Below are 17,882 nucleotides of genomic sequence, written 5' to 3'. Positions count from 1 at the left end.
GGGGGGGGGTAGAGGGGCGAGCGGGTGGGAGCAGCTGGGGGAACCAGACAGGCCATAGAGTCGATGGGCTGGAGTAACTGCGGTAAGCAAACTAACAAGTACATGGACAACGGAGTGGGGTGGGAGGGGTTAGGGAGAAAAACAGAGGGGGGAGAAATACACCGGAGAGACCGCTGAAAAACGCACCAACTCTTGCAAAGAGGGTAAAGAAGAAGAAAAAAAGTAGTGCCTTGAAAATGTTAGCAGTGGAAGAACACAGCAAGAAGTTCACAAACACAGGAGGAGGAAGGAACCTATGGAAACTGACGAGCAAGAAGCAAGCATAGGACAGTGACACTAAAATCGACTAATGGTAAGCAAAGAGCGGCAGCCAAGTCCACTAGAGCAGTGGTTCCCAAACTGGGGTCCGGGGACCCCTGGGGGTCCCCGAAGCCTCCTGAGGGGGTCCCCGAAGCCTCCTGAGGGGGTCCCCGACTACTTTGAAAATCGAATAATATTAACAGATCAATAAAGTGTTGATATATAAGGAGGCTAAATGTACAAGTGAACATTTTTAAACATACTGTAATTGTGGGAGCAGTGCAAGTGCATCAAACTGAATATAGTGTGGATGATGAGCGGCCTCAATTGAATTTAGAAAAGCTCCAACCATTCTATTAAAATTACATTTTGATTTCTTCTTTATTTATATGTTTTCTAATGAAATAAAATGTGTTATTTGTGTATTTGTTTGAATGTTTTTTTATATTTTTGTGTATTGTTTTGTGGTTCAAATCATCAATATTGCTTAGGCCGGGGTCCCCGACTTCCAGTAATGACTCGAGGGGCCCCTGGATTCGAATAATGATTCAGTTGGGGTCTAGGGTGACCAACCGTCCGTAAATTTCACGGACAGTCCGTAATTTCGGCCGTCTGTCCGTTGTCCGTGAAGGATTCTTTAACGGACGCCATTTGTCCGTAATTTTAACCGGGCACCGGTCGCACCACCCTAAACTGGCACAGCTTCCACCCACCTCCCTTCTTGACTCCGATCCTCTGATGCAACACCAAAGCTCAGATCCCCAGCAGCATTGGGGAGGCACAGCGTGATGGCAAACCTCACACCCTCCGCCCTTGATGAGCTGCTAAGAGGTTCTTGAAGGTGACTGAGAGGGAGGGGCTGCAGCTTCAGGGGCATCCATTCAGATGCAAACAGCCCGGAATGCGTCAATGTCTCTGCAAATTAGAGGGGCCTCACACATTCCCTTTCTGCCCAGGGCCCCAAACACCCTAGAACCGGCCCTGATTACACCAGGCAGCACGTGGTTCTCTTCACAGAGCTTAATTCCTGTCAGTAAATTGTAAGCAAACCTCGGTTCTTCAAACATGCTGTGTATAATGTAATAAAATAAAGAAATGGCACAATCGCAGCAACACTGATTAACAAAGTATGGAGGACAATCAGTTAAGTCAGTTCTCTTCCAGTATCTCTTTTAAGTACTGTACATCACAGTGGGGGTGGCAAAACTAACATTTTAGAAAGAGAGCCTGTCCTCTCGTTGTCTTGTCCAGGAGGGGGTGAGGAGCCCTACCCCACCCTGGAAGAGACCAAGATGACACTAGAATACTGCATGCCCACCCCTGTGCCCACCCTGGTGGATCCTGTTCCCCCGCCTGTGATAGCTCCTACCCCCCCCCCTCCAGTGATGGCTCCTGTCCCCCCCATGTGGTGGCTCCTGTCCCCCCCCCCCCCTCCGCCTGTGATGGCTCCTGTCCCCCCCTGTGGTGGATCCCGTCTCCGCCCTGGGTGGCTTCTGTCCCAGTCCTGGAATGGCTCCTGCAGCGAGGGTGAAGTTCTTGATGGGCCTCTTCTCAAAAAGGCTCAGCTCAAAATTAATATGAAAAGGTGAACGAGTGATTAAGTGAAGGGATGGGTGGATGGCTGGATGAATTAGTGAAAGGGTGAATGGACGAATGAAAGATTGAAAGATTGAATAGATGGCTGAGAGAGGATGGATGGATTGATGAGTGAGTGCAAGGATGGATGAGAGAAAAGGTAAATAGCTGGATGTATGGGTGGAAGGGTAGCTGGATGGGCAAAAGGGTGGATGGATGAGTGAAAGGATGGATGAGCGAAAAGGTGGATGATGAGTGAGTGGGTGGATGGATGAGTGAAATGATGGATGGACTGATGAATTGATAAGTGCAAGGGTGAATGGCTGGAGGGATGAGTGGATGGATGGATGGGTAGAAGAGTGGATGGATGAGTGTACAGATGGATAGGGTGAAAGGGTGTATGGATGGATAATGGAGGAATGGATGAAGGGATGGATGAGTGTAATGATAGATGGAAGGATACATGATGGATAGGTTTGCAAATGGTTGAATATGTTTGGACATGGCTGGGCTTACTTATATACTATGGCGTGACCTCCTCTGATGTGTCTGTAAAACATACCTATTGTCCTGACGTTTTGTCCTGAATTTTGACCTCCTGTCCTGAATTTGTGTCCTGAATTTTGACCCTTTGTCCTGAATTTTTACACTCACCGTCCTGAATTTGCACCAATGCCAGTTGGTCACCCTATTGGGGTCCCCGGGTTCCAGTAATGATTAAATGGGGGTCCCCAGAAGTCAAAAGTTTGGGGATCACTGCACTAGAGGATAACAAAGGGTCTGTCTTGTGAAACCTAAACTAGCATGGCAATCAGGCTACGATGCAATTTTACTTCTGCCTAAGGGTTTAGGCTGAGATAAAAATTAGGGTTGCCTCTCCCTTTAATGCAGGCAAGATAATCGCCTTTAAAATGCAAGCGGCAAAAAGCAACGTAGGCCCGGAGAACACACCAGCAGCGCCAATGCTAACAAGGCACATGCTTCCAGCCAGCAAAGAAATACAATAATGTGCAGCCCACTAATACACCTCACATACGTCACCCACAGTCTGCAGCAGGGCATAGATGCCGTTCGACAATCACGCCAACCTCACTTTAACCCTCATCTTCCTCATAGCGCCTAGTGAAAGAGCCCGTGAGAGCGGTGAAAGACTGCGTAACCAGGCGCGCTCCATAAGAATGGCAGGTGCTTGCATCTGTGAGTGACCCTTGAAGGACACACAGCAGCACCCCTGACCCCACCCGCTCTCTAAATTACGACCTGGTAACCTTAATGTTCTAATCTTACTTGTATCATTCATTGCCCTTAAACTCTGTGACTCGATGGAGATGGCGAGTCCGGAAGTGAAGGTTTCCTCGGGGACACTGAGCCATGTTCGTGCAAAAGCTGGAGCCGCTGCGAGCAGGATTCGAACCTGCGCGGGGAGACCCCATTGGATTTCGAGTCCAACGCCTTAACCACTCGGCCATCGCAGCGCCTTACTGCCGTCGTCACTGTTGTTGTATACGAGCGCAGTGTAACCAGCTGCCCTCTGGACCCGTAACTCTGCCCCCTGACCTCCACACATACTGCGCAGCACACATAACACTGTGAATGCAACACCCGCAGGTATACATTTAACTCTGACTGTATCCCTCTCAGCCACACTACTTATGCACTAAACTCCGTAACTCTGGCAGCTGACCTAGACGGGGCTTGTTAAGGCCCCACACACGGTGTGAGGTCCGAAGAGAGAGAGGTGCGTTATCCTAAACAACCGGCCCCACTCGCGGCGCCTGCTTCCGGCCCCACTCCTTTCCACCCCATGTGAGCCTGGGCAAGGGGCGCTCCTTCCCACCAGCTCCCAAAACCAGCTCCACAAGCGCCCTGAGACTCAAACCAGGGTACAAGGTGCTATACAGACCCCTCACTCATACATTCATCCTGCACCTTCTACAACATGGTCTCCACTGTAAGTTATTTGCTTCCCAGCAAAACCCCCACGGGTGTTTTCAAAATCACTTTCAAACACATCAAAAAATCATACACATGCTTACACAAGCGTAATCACACAGCCAGGCATAGACACACACCACTAACTGCAGAAACGCAGCCAAGCACATGCTTGCACACATAGCCATGTCACAAAAACAAATGCACATACTTACACACGACCTCCCACCTACAAACCAACATATATACCTACACACAACCTCCCACCTGTAAATAAACACATGTACATATGTACACACAACCTGGCTTATGTAACATTTCCAATACACTATTTTACACACATATTATTGATTGTCTCCGTGTAATGTGTGTGTGATGTTAAGTGCCCTGACACCCTACACTGGTATAGGTGGCACTATATAACTAATTAAATATATCTGAGAGAGAGTGGTTATGCATACTTGAGGGGGCACTGTTAAAGGGTGATAGTGAGGGAATCTGTGGAGGGCGCCCATGGAGGGCACCAACAAACATTGTCGCACAGGGCGCCACCAGTGCTAAAGCTGGCCCTGATCCCTCCTGCAAATAAACACATGCACATACCCCCACACAACCTCCCACCTGCAAACAAAGCACTTGCATATACCTACACACAACCTCCTACATGCAAACAGATACCCACACACAACTGTCTGCCCACAAACACATTCACATAGCTATACCCAACCACCCACCTGCAAATGAAAACATGCACATACCTATACACGATCTCCCACCTGCAAAGAAACAGATGCACATGTTTGTACGCAACCTCCCACCTGCATACCTACACAACGAAAAACATACTCACACATACTTTGCACACACAGATTCTTGGAAAGTGGGTTATTAGTAGTGATAAATATGCATCTACCACTGGCAATAAGGCCACCAACACAGTCGAGGGCGCAGTACAGGTCTCAATAAATTATTCCCATGCTCAAACCCGGGTAGCTTGGCTGTGAGAAGGTAGGCTTAATTTAGGAGACAGGTATGTAAAGCATTTAAAAACACCAATTCAGTACATAATTAAGACACAACACACAATACAAATTCAACACCAATTTATAAAAATAGGAAATATATGTATCTTTAAAATGACACCAAAATAAAAAAAATCCAATGCAGGGAACTGGAGACATTACTTTTAAAGAATATACACTTTCTAGCACTTAGAAACCTACAGGACAATCTGGGGCATCTGATCGCACTTGACAGGGACAAAGTCAAAGTTTCAGGCAAACCGCTATGGAGCTCTGCTCGGATACCTCACATGGTAGGCTTCGGTCAAAATTTTACCTTTTGACTTAAAAACTTTTCTGGAGCTTTTCTGCTGGGGTCCCTCGATGCTCTTCACCTGGCCGGATTTGGTGAGTGTTCGCCGGCTTGTTTTTCAGGGAGGTCCTGGTCAAATCCTGGAAGTTAGACATCTGGTGCTTTTCAGTGGGACAAACCAGCAGGTTAGGCCAACTCACAGTTTAAGATGGCCGGCTTGGCTCTCCCCTTATGAAGCTTTTTTCCGAAGTTGCTTCAAACTTCTGGAAGTTCTTCCTGAAGTTCCTTTTGAGAGTCCAAAGTACGCCCACTGCGCATAGCAGCACAGGGGCCGCCATTATGTAGTGCTGCGGGGGAGACTGGACAGCTGGGAGGCGGGAAACGTGGGAAAGGACACTGGAGGGGGCGGGGGAGCGAGGCTTGTAGATATATTTTTAACAAATTCTTACCTCGAGGCCTGGTCCACATCTTCTGTGCTCTTGCTCTCCTGAGTCTGCTTCCAGGGCCATGAAGCAGGCAGCCCGGCTCGCTCCCCAAAGCCAATAACAATACTACAATGCGGTGCTCCAATTGTTCTTGAGCACCGTGACAAGGCATTCCTCCAGGGGTTGGAGGGGTGGGCATGTTCTCCATGCAGTGTGTAATGCAGCCTGCATTGCGAACAGGGATGTGTGCATGACTGCTTTGGGCAGCCTGAGAGGGGCGACCAATCAGTCATTGCACACTTGAGTGGGCATCCCACTCCGCCCCTGCCCTGCTCCATGAGTCAAGCAGCCCCACCCGTAAAGGAAACATAGCATGAGTACATCAGCAAGTTATCACCATGTTATGTTTCCTCTTCTTGCACTGCTTGAAAGCAGTGGGGCGATGCTCTTCCACCATAGCAGATAAGCCGCCACTGGGGGTGTGTCACCCACAGGTGCTAGACCTGGGCCCGCCTCGACACCCGGGCCTCCTCCGCTACGCGTACCACCTTCTCCTCACCTGGACATTGAAACTGTGGCGCAATCCGCTGCACTCTTTTCAAATCTGTGACTCAACCAGCAGGAGACGTAGCCAGGTGGGATTTCACAAGCCCGGGTACAGCAGTTGCTGCCAAGTCCACTGGGGAACTTACTGATGCAAGTAATGCAACAGCACCCCCTTAGGCGCTGAAGTTGCAGTGCTACCACCACACAAGTTTGGCGCAGCTCAGGGGCATGACACTCCACAGCATCCAGCCATCACAACATCTTTTTTGGTCGCCCAGATGGTGGCTGGATAGACTGGGTGACTGCCCAAAACCTGTGAGCAAGGTTAAAAATCTGGGAGTCATTTTCGATAATAAACAAACTTTTATTGACCAAATAAATAACCTTTCATCAACCATTTGGTATATATTGAAAATGATCAGAAGAGTATGCCCATATATTCCTCAAGATTCGTGCACAATATTGGTGATGGCATTGGCCCTGGCCAGATTAGATTATGGCAGTGCCTTGTACTCAGGAATACAAGTCCAACACATAGCAAAGCTCCAGCGGCTGCAGAATGCAGCCGCAAGGCTGGTGCTCAAAGTTCCTAGATCTGAGCCAGTTGGTCATAGATTGAGTAGTCTCCACTGGCTCCCCATGGGGAAAAGGATCAGGTTTAAATCATTGTGTCTGGCCTATAAAGCCTTACACGGGACGGGACCACAGTTTCTAAGATCCCACATGAAATGGTATGTACCGGCTAGAAATCTGAGGTCCGTCCACTTAAAAACTCTGCAAATCCCCAAAATCAAGCAGGCAAGGTGGGGAGGGAGAAGCTTTCTGCATCGGACTGCCAAGGATTGGAATCTTTTTCCCATCACGATAAAAGGAAATTGTAGTAACCACGCACACAGTGGTTAGTAGGTAAGAAGCATTTATTCACAGGTACATCTTCAGAAGTGTACAGCAACCTCCAGCTTCTTCAACTGACTGTCTTTCTCAGAACTATTCAATGATGTCATTCTATTACATCACTGAGTTCTGCAATAGAAGAAAGAAATCTCCACACATCTCCCCATTACAAAGAATTTCAACACAAAGTTGATAAACTAAGCATGTTAACAATAATGAACAAAGAGAACTAAACATAAAACTCATGTAAAATATCAAGCAATGAAAAGCAAAAGAAAATTACATATTATAGTATGTAATAACAGAACAATTATTCAGTTGAATTTTGGAAAATTAACTTTGCACAGACTCCCCATGCTCCATTATTTTCCATCATCCAGGGTAACCACAGAGTTCATTACTTTCACCACTCTTTGTGGGTTGGAGAATTTTTCTAGTGACCACCCAATCACCATAAACAATTCCAACATCCTTCACCCCATTCCTTCTGTCATAATCATCCTTATTGCGTTCATGAGATTCTTTAACTCTTGCCGCAATTCGTTCCCGATCCACCCAAACTTGAGCTTTCTTTTGCAGCCACACAGGAGACTCTTTGGTTGCTGGTTATCTTCCTTTCAAAGCAAAACCAAAGGAAATGATGGACGGAGTGTTGAACATTGCAAGTACTCACCCCCAGTCAACTGATCAGGGTTTAATCCAACAACCGTTCTTTAGCCCACTCTGCCATCCCAGTTCCTTTCAAAGCCACAAAAGGTGACACACCCGTAACAGAGTGAGGAGTCACTCTATGAGCCCACATCATTTTGACTAATTCCTCCTTCCACATTAATCCATTAGCCAAAGACAATTGGATGTTGTCCATAATGATTCGATTAACCCTCTCAACTAATCCATTTGCCTGTGGTCTAAATAGCACCACTCTATCATGCTTAATACCGAATACCTAATCCAGTAAGAAACTTTGTCATGGTAGTAGAAACTAGCTGTACCCCATTGTCTCTGACCAAACTTTTAGGTATCCCCTCTTCCAAGAACACATTTCTCAAAAATTCAATCACATTCTCAGACGTAATATGCTCCACAGACTTAACCACAAACCATTTGCTGTGGTAGTCCACTAAAACAAAAATCTGTTCCTTACGCCTAATCTATCAATCGGACCCAAGAAATCCATCGTCAACTTTTCCCACGGTCGATCAGGAACCCACACACTCCTCAATGGAGGTTGACGGATCACGCTACACTTGTCACTATTACTGCATGCCTGATAATCTTTCACAATCTCTTCCACCTCTCTAGCCATCCCGGGCCACCAAACATTTTGTTTCAATCTTCTTTTGCACATGCTCCTCTCCAGATGTCCTTCATGTACCAGTTTGATCAATCTCCCTCTCAACATCCTAGGCGGAACAACACGATTGCACCTCAAAACTTTATTCACATGAATACTCAACTGATCTTTCACTTTTATATATTTTTTCAATTCCTCATTTAAATCTACCACATTTTTCAACCCATCACGTATAGCATCTTTAAGCTCTATGTACTCTCTATCTGCATTCAAAGCTTCGCTCCATTCTTCTTGTCTTAAAGCCAATTCTACATCACAAACAGTAGACAACGAGTCCACCTCTATAACAAAAGAAGATTCCTCTTCCTCGACCGGCATACGCGACAGGCAATCGGCTATGACATTCCTTTCACCTCTAACGAAATCAATTGAAAAATTATAATCCAGTACTGACAACAATCATCGAGAAATTCGGGGAGTCACATTCCCTTCAAGACCCTTTCCACCTTTAAAAATGTGCAACAAAGGCTTGTGATCTGTTCTAAGAACGAAGGGCAATTCCCATAAATAAAATCTAAAATGATTTATCGCCCAACAACAACCCAAGGCTTCTTTTTCAATTGCAGAGTAAGAACTCGCTGCACCCTGTAACCGACGCAATGCAAATCCAATCACTTTTTCTCCATCATCCATCCTCTGGGTCAAAACAGCGCCCAAGCCAACATTACTTGCGTCAGTTGTTAACACAGTTTTCTTTTTTACATCAAAGTGTGTCAAAGTAGGCGCACTGACCAATGACCCCTTGATATTTTTAAACACTGATTCACATGCCGAATTCCATTCAAATGGTACCCCTCTTTTTAACAACGCCCTCGAAAGGCTCTACAGTTTCAGAGAAATTGGATACAAACTTTGAACAGTACTCGGCAAGACCAAGAAATGATTTTAACAATTCTTTATCGGTAGGCTGAGGAGCATCCACAATTGCCCTTACAATACTTTTCTTTGGTCTAATTCCATTGGCGGAAATCTCATGACCCAGATAATTTACTTGTTCTTTCCTCAGTTGACATTTCTCTTTTTAAATGGTTAATCCATGTTCAGCAATTCTTTTCAAAACTTCAAACATCAACTCATCATGATCCTTGAAGGATCTACCAACCACCATTATGTCATCCTGGAAACACAAAACTCCACGCATTCCCTGAAATATTTCTTGCATAATCCTTTGGAACACCGCAGAGTCTGAGGCTAACCCAAACGGCATGCAACGGTAGTGGAAAGCCCCTAGCGGTGTGACAAAGGAAGTCAGGGGTCGTGATTCCGGATGTAAATTTACTTGTTGATAGGCAGCGGACATGTCTAAAACGCTAAAAATCTTCCCACCTATATTCTGAAGCGGTTGACGGTCCACCCATACGTTCTTGTTTAAATCTCTCAAGTCAATACAGAGACAAATCTTATTTCCTTCCTTGGGGGCAACGACAATTGGAGCAAGCCATTCTGAAGATCCAATGGGCTCAATAATTTTACACTCCAGTAATTTATCAAGATATTTTTGAAGTGGTTCCCTCATTAGTAAAGGTATGGGCCTAACCTTGTGCACTACTGGACTAGCATTTTTCTTTAGGATAATGTGGTGAGTAAATTTCTTCAACATTCCTAGTTCATCAGTAAAGACATGGGGAAATGACACCATTAATTTCTTACCCCAGTCAGAATTATCTTACAGAACAGGCAAATCACTTTCTTGCGCAGACTCTACAACCATCACCGGTTCTTTAGCATTAGGGTCAAGGATGATGTTAAGATCTTTTTGATGACGCCATCCTAAAAGATTAGAACCATCTTCTAATATATGCACTCTACCATGAACACTATTATTCTAGAAGAATATATCCATCCATTCCATACCTACAATGTTAATTCTCTTTCCGCTGTACCCTACTGCTTTTATATCAGGATGTTGTAAGTCTTTCATGTTTTTCTTCAACTCCTTCTCATAAATATCTTTAGACATTAATGTGAACAGACTACCTGAATCCACCAATACCTTGACTTCAGTATTACCAAAGATGATTCCACAATGGGGTTTCTCAGGCTTCTCGAAGAAGATGAAGATGTACCTGTGTTTAAATGCTTCTTACCTACTAACCACTGTGTGCGTGGTTACTACAGTTTATGGCGACGAGATTCTGTGCAGGGGGCAGATTGCTGAGTGACCTCCACCCCTGGAAAAGCAGCTCATCTAGGAGCTCTGATAATGATCTTTGAATTTGAGAACTGTGAGTAACTTCCCGTTTCTTTTGTTTGCCTTATTAAGAAGAATGGCTTGCTCCTTCTTAATAAGGCAAACAAAAGAAACGGGAAGTTACTCACAGTTCCCAAATTCAAAGATCATTAGCAGAACTCCTAGATGAGCTGCTTTTCCAGGGGTGGAGGTCACTCAGTAATCATCCCACCCTCGTCGCCATAAATTGTAGTAACCACGCACACAGTGGTTAGTAGGTAAGAAGCATTTATTCACAGGTACATCTTCGGAAGTGTACAGCAACCTCCAGATTCTTCAACTGACTGTCTTTCTCAGAACTATTCAATGATGTCATTCTATCACATCACTGAGTTCTGCAATAGAAGAAAGAAATCTCCACGCAAGCCCTTCTCTGATGCACTTCAGGAAAGCCTTAAAAACTTGGCTTTTTAACGCCTAGACAAAGCATGCATGGCCAAATTTTCTTCCACATCGGACACAGCGCCAAGACGCCCACGGGCAATCGCGCACTTTAGAAATATTAAATCAAATCAAATCAAACATACTCTGGCCTGTGATGCAGAGAGGTGTGGCTCACCATTGGTAATCTCCTTCGTGCACCACAGTGTAGTGGTGGCGTGTGATATGCGATGCAGATCTCCCTACGTGGGTTTGCAGGAGCGCCTCTACTATTCCCAGCTCCAAGGGGCACCAGGCGGTCTTCTCACATAGGTCAGCAAGGTGTCTCCATGCGACCTGGCAGACTTCACCACCAGGTAAGGGCGATCGCCGATGCCTCAATGTCCATCGCCACAGTCCAGCAGCTCCGCATCCCACTCCGGGTCCCAGACAAAGGCCCAGCGAGGCCTCCAGGCCCCGGGGACTGTGCACACTTTCATGGTTTTGGATACCATGGTGTTGCAAGGAGTGCGCAACGATAAGTGATGCATCTCTGGTTTTGTCCAGCGATGTGCCTCTTTTCATGATTGTAGCCCTGGATTTCCTTTTCCCCTGGGACTCTGGCTGGTCATCCTGGCTGTTAGGAGGCTCGGGGGGGTTGTTAATCTGTGCTGCACTTGGAGGTGGACTTCTGGGTTATTTTTGCCTCTAAAGGCAAAAAAGTCACTTTGGGCTGACTAACATGTTTCTTTGCAGCTAATGGGCCTTTCGTCAGTTTTCACCCACAAACGTCAGAATTTGCATCGCCTTCACGCTATTGTTAGCGTAGTTTTCACCGCGGCTACCTGGAACTATCAACATGTAGCGACGTATTGTAAATACATTGCTAACAGAGCGATAGTTTTTGGTGATAGGCCGTGGAAAGAAAACTGCTGCTAACTAGCGTTAGTTAGCGGCAGCTCTTCTACATGTACCCCATTGACCCTTTCTATCTCGGCGTGGATGGCATTGTGCTAATCCTACGCTTAAATACTTTGACAGAAAAGCATACATTTGAGGTGAGCAGATCTAGAGTGTCGCTGGTGTTGAGAGTGCTCTACACAGGAGCTGCTTTCCACCTAAACTTGAGAACCACCCAGAGTTCTCTGCTTCTTTTTGCATATATATATAGATATAATTATAAATATACACACACACACACATTTACAAAGATATGTTTACACAACATTATATATGGCGCGACCTCCACGCTGCGCCCCCCTGCCCTCCTCCCTACTCTGTCTCTCTGCTGCTGGGAGCAGGGAGTGGACCACCTCCTGTGCAGCCAGGCAGAATCCAATAAATTACTTCAATCATTTAAGACTTTAGAGGCGCATCAGCAAGGAGGGCATACCTTTCACTTCTGATTCTCAGGCTGACCTGACCTTTTCCCAAAAAACAGGACATTTATTTAGAATGAATAAAAGCGTCGGGATACCAGAACAGTCCTCTGAAAACCGGAACTGCCCAGGGAAATCTGGGACGTCTGGTCACCTTAGCCTAGGGGCAAGCACACGGACAGCAGAGAGTGGAAGGGAGGGGTGGGGGCAAGCACACGGACAGCAGAGGGTGGAAGGGAGGGGTGGGGGCCTGCAAACAGACATCAGAGGGTGTAAGGGAGGGGTGGGGGCAACCACATGGACAGCAGAGGGTGGAAGGGAGGGGTGGAGGTAAGCACAAGGACAGCAGAGGGTGAAAGAGAGGGGTGGGGGCAAGCACACGCACATCCGAGAGTGGAAGGGAGGGGTGGGGGCTAGCACACAGACATCAGAGGGTGGGAGGGAGGGGTGGGGGCAAGCACACGGACAGCAGAGGGTGGAAGGGAAGGGTGAGGGCAAGCACACAGACAGCAGAGGGTGAAAGGGAGGGGTTGGGGCTAGCACACGGACATCAGAGGGCAGGAGGGAGGGAGGGGGCAAGCACATGGGCAGCAGAGGGTAGAAGGGAGGGGTGGGGGCAACTACACAGACAGCAGAGGGTGGAAGGAAGGGGTGGGGGCAAGCACACGGACAGCAGAGGGTGGAAGGGAGGGGTGGGGGCAAGCAAACGGACAGAAGAGGGTGGAAGGGAGGGGTAGGGGCAAGCACACGGACATCACAGGGTGGAAGGGAGGGGGTGGGGCAAACACAGAGACATCAGAGGGTGGAAGGGAGGGGTGGGGGCAAGCACACAGACATGAGAGGGCGGGAGGGAGGGGTGGGGGCAAACACATGGACAGTAGAGGGTAGAAGGGAGGGGTGGGGGCAAGCACATGGACAGCAGAGGGTGGAAGGGAGGGGTGGGGCAAGCATACAGACATCAGAGGGTGGAAGGGAGGGGTGGGGCAAGCACATGGACAGCAGAGGGTGAAGGGAGGGGTGGGGCAAGCACACACACATCAGAGGGTGGGAGGGAGGGGTGGGGCAAGCACACGGACATCAGACTGTGGAAGGGAGGGGTGGGGCCAAGCATATGGACATCAGAGGGTGGAAAGGAGGGGTGGGGCAAGCACATGGACAGCAGAGAGTAGAAGGGAGGGGTGGGGGCAAGCACACGGACATCAGCGGGTGGAAGGGAGGAGTGGGGGCAAGCACATGAACAGCAGAGGGTGGAAGGGAGGGCTGGGGGCAAGCACATGGACTGCAGAGGGTGGAAGGGAGGGCTGGGGGCAAGCACATGGACAGCAGAGGGTGGAAGGGAGGGCTGGGGGCAAGCACAAAGACATCAGAGGGTGGAAGGGAGGGATGGGGGCAAGCACACAGACATCGGAGGGTGGAAGGGAGGGGTGGGGGCAAGCACACGGACAGCAGAGGGTGGGAGGGAGGGGTGGGGGCAAGCATACGAGCAGCAGAGGGTAGAAGGGAGGGGTGGGGGCAAGCAAATGGACAGCAGAGGGTGAAAGGGAGGGGTGAGGCAAACACATGCACAATGGAGAGTGGGTGGGAGAGGCTGGCACAAGGGAGCAGACAACAGAGAGGGGGGGTAGAGGGGCGAGCGGGTGGGAGCAGCTGGGAGAACCAGACAGGCCATAGAGTCGATGGGCTGGAGTAACTGCGGTAAGCAAACTAACAAGTACATGGACAACGGAGTGGGGTGGGAGGGGTTAGGGAGAAAAACAGAGGGGGGAGAAATACACCGGAGAGACCGCTGAAAAACGCACCAACTCTTGCAAAGAGGGTAAAGAAGAAGAAAAAAAGTAGTGCCTTGAAAATGTTAGCAGTGGAAGAACACAGCAAGAAGTTCACAAACACAGGAGGAGGAAGAAACCTATGGAAACTGACGAGCAAGAAGCAAGCATAGGACAGTGACACTAAAATCGACTAATGGTAAGCAAAGAGCGGCAGCCAAGTCCACTAGAGCAGTGGTTCCCAAACTGGGGTCCGGGGACCCCTGGGGGTCCCCGAAGCCTCCTGAGGGGGTCCCCGAAGCCTCCTGAGGGGGTCCCCGACTACTTTGAAAATCGAATAATATTAACAGATCAATAAAGTGTTGATATATAAGGAGGCTAAATGTACAAGTGAACATTTTTAAACATACTGTAAATGTGGGAGCAGTGCAGGGGCATCAAACTGAATATAGTGTGGATGATGAGCGGCCTCAATTGAATTTAGAAAAGCTCCAACCATTCTATTAAAATTACATTTTGATTTCTTCTTTATTTATATGTTTTCTAATGAAATAAAATGTGTTATTTGTGTATTTGTTTGAATGTTTTTTTATATTTTTGTGTATTGTTTTGTGGTTCAAATCATCAATATTGCTTAGGCCGGGGTCCCCGACTTCCAGTAATGACTCGAGGGGCCCCCGGATTCGAATAATGATTCAGTTGGGGTCCCCGGGTTGCAGTAATGATTAAATGGGGGTCCCCAGAAGTCAAAAGTTTGGGGACCACTGCACTAGAGGATAACAAAGGGTCTGTCTTGTGAAACCTAAACTAGCATGGCAATCAGGCTACGATGCAATTTTACTTCTGCCTAAGGGTTTAGGCTGAGATAAAAATTAGGGTTGCCTCTCACTTTAATGCAGGCAAGATAATCGCCTTTAAAATGCAAGCGGCAAAAAGCAACGTAGGCCCGGAGCACACACCAGCAGCGCCAATGCTAACAAGGCACATGCTCCCAGCCAGCAATGAAATACAATAATGTGCAGCCCACTAATACACCTCACATACGTCACCCGCAGTCTGCAGCAGGGCATAGATGCTGTTCGACTATCACGCCAACCCCACTTTAACCCTCATCTTCCTCATAGCGCCTAGTGAAAGAGCCCGTGAGAGCGGTGAAAGACTGCGTAACCAGGCGCGCTCCATAAGAATGGCAGGGGTTTGCATCTGTGAGTGACCCTTGAAGGACACACAGCAGCACCCCTGACCCCACCCCTCTCTAAATTACGACCTGGTGACCTTAATGTTCTAATCTTACTTGTATCATTCATTGCCCTTAAACTCTGTGACTCGATGGAGATGGCGAGTCCGGAAGTGAAGGTTTCCTCAGGTACACTGAGCCATGTTCGTGCAAAAGCTGGAGCCGCTGCGAGCAGGATTCGAACCTGCGCGGGGAGACCCCATTGGATTTCGAGTCCAACGCCTTAACCACTCGGCCATCGCAGCGCCTTACTGCCGTCGTCACTGTTGTTGTATACTAGTGCAGTGTAACCAGCTGCCCTCTGGACCCGTAACTCTGCCACCTGAACTCCACACATACTGCACAGCACACATAGCACTGTGAATGCAACACCCCCCTGGTACACATTGTATCCCTCTCAGCCACACTACTTATGCACTAAACTCCGTAACTCTGGCAGCTGACCTAGACGGGGCTTGTTAAGGCCCCACACACGGTGTGAGGTCCGAAGAGAGAGAGGTGCGTTATCCTAAACAACCGGCCCCACTCGCGGCGCCTGCTTCCGGCCCCACTCCTTTCCACCCCATGTGAGCCTGGGCAAGGGGCGCTCCTTCCCACCAGCTCCCAAAACCAGCTCCACAAGCGCCCTGAGACTCAAACCAGGGTACAAGGTGCTATACAGACCCCTCACTCATACATTCATCCTGCATCTTCTACAACATGGTCTCCACTGTAAGTTATTTGCTTTCCAGCAACACCCCCACGGGTGTTTTCACAATCACTTTCAAACACATCAAACAATCATACACATGCTTACACAAGCGTAATCACACAGCCAGGCATAGACACACACCACTAACTGCAGAAACGCAGCCAAACACATGCTTGCACACATAGCCATGTAACAAAAACAAATGCACATACTTACACACGACCTCCCACCTACAAACCAACATATATACCTACACACAACCTCCCACCTGTAAATAAACACATGTACATATGTACACACAACCTGGCTTATGTAACATTTCCAATACACTATTTTACACACATATTATTGATTGTCTCCGTGTAATGTGTGTGTGATGTTAAGTGCCCTGACACCCTACACTGGTATAGGTGGCACTATATAACTAATTAAATATATCTGAGAGAGAGTGGTTATGCATACTTGAGGGGGCACTGTTAAAGGGTGATAGTGAGGGAATCTGTGGGGGGCGCCCATGGAGGGCACCAACAAACATTTTCGCACAGGGCGCCACCAGTGCTAAAGCTGGCCCTGATCCCATCTGCAAATAAACACATGCACATACCCCCACACAACCTCCCACCTGCAAACAAAGCACTTGCATACACCTACACACAACCTCCTACATGCAAACAGATACCCACACACAACTGTCTGCCCACAAACCCATTCAGATAGCTATACCCAACCACCCACCAGCAAATGAAAACATGCACATACCTATAAACGACCTCCCACCTGCAAAGAAACAGATGCACATGTTTGTACGCAACCTCCCACCTGCATACCTACACAACGAAAAACATACTCACACATACTTTGCACACACAGATTCTTGGAAAGTGGGTTATTAGTAGTGATAAATAAGCATCTACCACTGGCAATAAGGCCACCAACACAGTCTAGGGCGCAGTACAGGTCTCAATAAATTATTCCCATGCTCAAACCCGGGTAGCTTGGCTGCGAGAAGGTAGGCTTAATTTAGGAGACAGGTATGTAAAGCATTTAAAAACACCAATTCAGTACATAATTAAGACACAACACACAATAAAAATTCAACACCAATTTATAAAAATAGGAAATATATGTATCTTTAAAATGACACCAAAATGAAAAAAATCCAATGCAGGGAACTGGAGACATTACTTTGAAAGAATATACACTTTCTAGCACTTAGAAACCTACAGGACAATCTGGGGCATCTAATCGCACTTGACAGGGACAAAGTCAAAGTTTCAGGCAAACCGCTATGGAGCCTTGCTCGGATACCTCTCATGGTAGGCTTCGGTCAAAATTTTACCTTGTGACTTAAAAACTTTTCTGGAGCTTTTTCTGCTGGGGTCCCTCGATGCTCTTCACCTGGCCGGATTTGGTGAGTGTTCGCCGGCTTGTTTTTCAGGGAGGTCCTGGTCAAATCCTGGAAGTTAGACATCTTGTGCTTTTCAGTGGGACAAACCAGCAGGTTAGGCCAACTCACAGTTTAAGATGGCCGGCTTGGCTCTCCCCTTATGAAGCTTTTTTCCGAAGTTGCTTCAAACTTCTGGAAGTTCTTCCTGAAGTTCCGTTTGAGAGTCCAAAGTACGCCCACTGCGCATAGCAGCACAGGGGCCGCCATTATGTAGTGCTGCGGGGGAGACTGGACAGCTGGGAGGCGGGAAACGTGGGAAAGGACACTGGAGGGGGCGGGGGAGCGAGGCTTGTAGATATATTTTTAACAAATTCTTACCTCGAGGCCTGGTCCACATCTTCTGTGCTCTTGCTCTCCTGAGTCCGCTTCCAGGACCATGAAGCAGGCAGCCAGGCTCCCTCCCCAAAGCCAATAACAATAGTACAATGCGGT

General features: G+C 47.7%; 2 non-coding genes across 2 annotated transcripts; both read right to left on the bottom strand.

The window, feature by feature from the left end:
- Positions 1 to 3,268: 3,268 nt before the first annotated feature.
- TRNAS-CGA (transfer RNA serine (anticodon CGA)) lies at positions 3,269 to 3,350 on the bottom strand. Its single transcript has one exon. It is a non-coding gene; the product is annotated as a tRNA-Ser (tRNA).
- Positions 3,351 to 15,475: 12,125 nt separating this feature from the next.
- On the bottom strand, positions 15,476 to 15,557 carry TRNAS-CGA (transfer RNA serine (anticodon CGA)). The gene has a single exon. It is a non-coding gene; the product is annotated as a tRNA-Ser (tRNA).
- Between the last annotated feature and the right edge of the window lie 2,325 nt (positions 15,558 to 17,882).

The sequence above is a fragment of the Triturus cristatus genome, chromosome 8 (genome assembly GCF_964204655.1).
Source record: "Triturus cristatus chromosome 8, aTriCri1.1, whole genome shotgun sequence".
NCBI lineage: Eukaryota > Metazoa > Chordata > Amphibia > Caudata > Salamandridae > Triturus > Triturus cristatus.
The sequence above is the reverse complement of the archived record's forward strand: the minus strand, read 5'-3'. Positions and strand labels throughout refer to the sequence as shown.